Below are 5,071 nucleotides of genomic sequence, written 5' to 3' on the forward strand. Positions count from 1 at the left end.
CTTGTGTCTTGTGTCGCGTAGCTTGATGGCAACGTGGAAGGACGCCGGTTTCGTTTCGAGCCTTGCGTGTGGTTGTCGACGTTGACTGGTTGGCGTGTGCCGATGCACGTGCATGTGTGGGTCGCGAGTGCGTTTTTGGCTGGCTGTGTGTGTGTGTGTGTGTGTGTGTGTGTGTTTTGGGGGGGGGAAGGGGGAGGCGGTGGTGAAAGTTGCAGTCGTTGCCACGGGCGTCGTCGGGTGGGGCTGGGGCTGTGCGTCGTGGCGGAAAGGTGGTAGGTTGCGGGAAGCGAGCCCGTCGTTGACGGTGTCGCGTGAGTTGTGAATCGAGTGGGGCGCGGGGCGCGGGACAGGAGCAGCGTGCCGCTGCGTCGTGGTCGTCAGCAGAGGCTGTGCGTGTGCTTGTCCTTTTTGTGGGCGGTTCGTGCGAGGCGTTTTTGTTTTGTGTTGCCCTGCCCTAGTTGTTAGTTTATTTTGTTTGTGTTTGTTATTTTGAGACGACGACTGGTTGGTGGCGTGCGCGCGAAGTGGCGGTGTGCGCTTCCCCCGTGTCGTTTGTGTTGTTTTGTTTTTTTTTTGTTTTGCACTGGGCCCCGGGGGGGTGGGTGGGTGCGTGTGTGTCGATTGCCGGCTGGCGAAAGGTGCGCCATCGGCGGGGTGGGTCGCCGGCACAAGTAGAGGCGGCGGCGTTGTTGCTGTTGTTGTGTGGTGTTTGTTTTGTTCGGCTGTGTCGGCGAGCTGTGTTGCGGTGCGTGTGAATGGTGGTGCAGAAGTGGTGGCGTTGGGGCTGCGACTGCGACGGCGGCGAGCCGCGGGCGCGCATGATAGTGATGTTGTGAACAGCGGCTGTGTACGGTAGTGGTGTTGTTGTAGCACGACGTGCATCCGGGCCGGCGCGGAAAGCGCAGTTGCGGGCGGTTGCCCTTCGGTGCCAGCCATGTCGCGTGAGCGGCGGGTTGCTCTGGTGTCGACACGTGGTGCTCTGGGTTGTTGTGTGGTGCCCTTTGGCCGGTGGGGGTGGTTCGCGTGTGTCTCGTTCGCGCTCGGTATCTGGTCGTGGTCGTGCTGCTCCCCCGTCTGTCGGCGGTTTTCGACGTCGTCTGTACGTTTTTGTTCGTTTGCGGCGTGCCTGCCGACGTCGTCCCGTCGCGACCTTTCAACCGAAAGTGTGGCGCCCGAAGGTTGAACGAACGTAACCCTGACCTCGGCGCTTTACGCTGAGCCGAGCGAACCGAACCTAACCTGTGGTGTGGCGAGGTGAGCTCAGCCTGTGAGCCCCTAACGTCTACGTAAGGGTAAGCTGTCCGGCTCACGCCTCACGTTTGAACGCTTTTTTAACATACGTTTGACGCTTCTTAACCTAGCACTGACCCCTTAACCTAACCTAACCTAACCTAACCTAACCTAAGCTAAGCTAAGCTAAGCTAAGCTAACCTAACCTCTGACGCCTGACGTGTTTGAATGCTTAACCTAAGTTTGACGCTTAACCTAACCCAAGTCCCCTTAACCTAACCCACGTCCACTTAACCTAACCTAACCTAACCTAACCTAACCTAGACGTGTAAACGTAATGTGTAACGCGTAACGTGTAAGGTCGGCTGTCGTGTGTGCTGACGGCAGATTGGGTTGGTCTGTAGATTCGGATTGCGGTTTGCCTCGGTCGAGGGGTTGGGTCGGAAGCGGCGAGGGGCGGCGGCGCCTGTTGCGCAGGCGGCGTCCGTTTGCGGCGGGCAATTGTTGAGAAACGGCTGTGAATGTTGGCGGGCGAGAGGAGGAGGACGGCGCGCGATGTGGCCCGACGGCTGCGGGCCGATCGGGAAACGGCGGGAGGGCGACGGAAGGCGATGGGGCGGCGGAGGCGCGTTTGCACGGCCGTCATCGCCGCACGCCTCGGCTTGTGTGGCTGTGGCGCCGGCCGCGCTGGCCGGGCTGCCGCGGCGACGGTGTGGGAGTTTTGCCGAAGGTTTGGCCATTGTGGCGGGTCGTCGGCTGGGGCTGTGGGGGCGGCATTTGGGCGGGGGCGGCGATTCTCGGCGGGCCGACCCAGGCTGTAGCGCGCGGTAGCTGCAGTTTGGCCGTGGTTTGCGGCGCTGCCGTGGCGACTGGTTGGCGACTGTGGTGTGGCTGTGTGTAGCCCCATCCTCGGTGGTTTGAAAGGCGCGGGCGGTTGTGGCGCAGGTTTGGGGCTGCTCCGCACAGGCTGTCGGACGTTGGGCGGTAGCAAGCGCGGGAGGCGCGGCGCGGCGGCGCGCAGAGTGGCGGCCGCTCTCTCGGCCGTCCGCGCCCGCCCGCGACACTGGCTGGGCCTTGTGATTCTCTGCTCTGCTGCTGTGCTGTGCTTGCGTGCCTGCCTGCCGTCCCGCTCGCTCTCGCTGTGTGTTACGCGCGTCGTCGAAATGGCAGATCAGGCGGCTACGAACGAGACTGCTGCGGCACCCGCCGCCACCGGCACTACGAAGAAGGCCAAGTCTGCGTCGTCTGCGAAGAAGCCGCGCGCCAAGCCTGCGCACCCGCGCACCTCTGAGATGGTGACGGCCGCCATCAAGAGTCTGAAGGAGCGCGGCGGGTCGTCGCTGCAGGCGATCAAGAAGTACATAGCCGCGCACTACAAGCTGGACGCGGAGAAGCTGGCGCCGTTTATCAAGAAGTACCTCAAGTCGGCCGTCGTGGCGGGCGAGCTGGTGCAGACGAAGGGGAAGGGCGCGTCCGGCTCGTTCAAGCTTGCCGGCGCCGGCGGCGGGGGGGCGGCCGAGGGCGGCAAGGCTCGTGCTGGCGGTGCCAAGAAGAAGCCCGCCGCTCCGGCCAGCAAGGAGAAGAAGGGCGCCCGTGCGGCCGGCGCAAAGAAGGCTGGTGGCGTGAAGGCGGCGACCGGTCGGAAGGCGGGCGCCGCCAAGAAGGCGTCTGCGGCGTCGGCCGCTCCCGCGGGTGCGAAGAAGGCGGCTGCGGCCAAGCCGGCCAAGGCCAAGTCGCCGTCGAAGGCGAAGAAGGCCGCCAAGGTTCCGACGAAGAAGCCGAAGGCGCCGCGCCCGAAGAAGGCGACGACGCCGTCTAAGGCGAAGGCTTCGCCCAAGAAGAAGAAGTAGAGTAGAGGAGAAAGAGATGGGAAAGGAAGGGTTTGGCGCTTGACTCCGTCGTCCCCACCCCCCGTCGTCGTCTAGTGGCGCGCAAGAGACGCGCGGCCCAAAACGGCCCTTCTCAGGGCCATCAAAGCACGTCGGGGAAGGTTTTGATTGTCGTGTTGCGTTTGGTGTGGGTGTCTGTCTGTATGCCCGTGGGGATGCTGTTTGCGTGCCGTGGTGGTTGGATTGCGGGGGTCGGTGGCGGGTGTGGGCGGCGGTAGCGGTAAGCGGTGTTGTTGTCGTGGTTGATTGTCGCCGTGTTTGTGGCGGCGGCCGACGGTTGGTTTTCTGTCACGTTGTTTTGTTTGAATACGTTGGTTGGCTTGCCTGCGTTGGTTCTTCTCGGATGTCTGTCTTGTCGAGTCGTGTCTGGTCTTTGTTTTGTTCCTTTGTGTGTGTGTGTGTTATGTTTTGCAACGGGGGGCACGTTGAGATGTGGGAAGGAGTCGGCGGGGGATTTCGGTGGCGTGTAGAGCGAGCGAGCGCGCCTGCCTGGCCGTTGGCCGTCGGAGTGGAGTGCGGGTTTGTTTGATTTCGAAAAACGAAAGCGGCGGCCGGCCAGCCACCCGTGCGGTGTGACGTCGGCCGTTGGGTATTGTGCGCTTTGAGCGCCGGGGAGGGATGATGTGTGATTGTTGCGCGCTGCTAGCAGGCAGGCAGAGTGAGCGGGTGTGGCGGGCAGGCGACCGACAAAGTTTGCTCGCGACGGAGAGATGTTAGTGGCCCTGAAAAGGGCCGTTTTTGTTTGTGCGGTGCGGTGCGGTGCCGCGGCGCGGTTTAGGCGCGCTCGCCGCGGATGCGGCGCGCGAGCTGGATGTCCTTGGGCATGATGGTGACGCGCTTGGCGTGGATTGCGCACAGGTTGGTGTCTTCGAAGAGGCCGACGAGGTAGGCCTCGCTGGCCTCCTGCAGGGCCATGACTGCGGAGCTCTGGAAGCGCAGGTCGGTCTTGAAGTCCTGGGCGATCTCGCGCACTAGGCGCTGGAATGGCAGCTTGCGGATGAGCAGCTCTGTGCTCTTCTGGTAGCGCCTGATTTCTCGCAGGGCGACGGTGCCCGGCCTGTAGCGGTGGGGCTTCTTGACGCCGCCGGTGGCGGGCGCGCTCTTCCTCGCCGCCTTGGTGGCGAGCTGTTTGCGCGGCGCCTTTCCGCCGGTGGACTTGCGGGCCGTTTGCTTTGTGCGGGCCATAGCGGTAGCGGTAGCGGAGCGGCGTGCGTGGAGGTTAGGTGCGGCGCGGCGTCCGGTGCTGCCTTGACAACGGGCCCGCGCGCCTCCGTGCTGCGCTTATATGCCCTCGGTTGCGCGTGGTGGGGGGAGGGCGGGCCAGAGTCTATATAGGGGGGCGGCGGGCGCGCTGGGCGCAGACCGTAGCCGACTCTCCAGCCGCTGCAGCTGCTGTTTGTGCACGTTTTGCTTTGCCCGAGGAAGGATGACAGGCCGCGGCAAGGGAGGAAAGGGGCTCGGCAAGGGTGGCGCCAAGCGGCACCGCAAGGTGTTGCGCGACAACATCCAGGGCATCACGAAGCCCGCCATCCGCCGCCTGGCTCGCAGGGGCGGCGTGAAGCGCATCTCTGGTCTGATCTACGAGGAGACCCGCGGGGTGCTGAAGGTGTTCCTGGAGAACGTGATCCGCGACGCGGTGACGTACACTGAGCACGCCAAGCGCAAGACTGTGACGGCCATGGACGTGGTGTACGCCCTGAAGAGGCAGGGGCGCACCCTGTACGGTTTCGGCGGTTAGGCTGCGTCGCAGCGGGCGCTGGCCTTCCCGCGGCCGTGCTTGTGGGTGGGAGAGACTAGAAAACGGCCCTTTTCAGGGCCACCACACTGTTCGGAAGTTGAAAAGTGCGAAAGAGTCTGTGTTGTTGCTGCGTGTGTGCGCTGTGTTGTTTGTTTCGTTCTTTCTTTCTTTCTTTCTTTCCTTCCGTCCGTTTGAGCGACGTGATGTGACTGGG

The sequence above is a fragment of the Schistocerca americana genome, unplaced genomic scaffold (assembly GCF_021461395.2).
Source record: "Schistocerca americana isolate TAMUIC-IGC-003095 unplaced genomic scaffold, iqSchAmer2.1 HiC_scaffold_307, whole genome shotgun sequence".
Taxonomy (NCBI): Eukaryota; Metazoa; Arthropoda; class Insecta; order Orthoptera; family Acrididae; genus Schistocerca; species Schistocerca americana.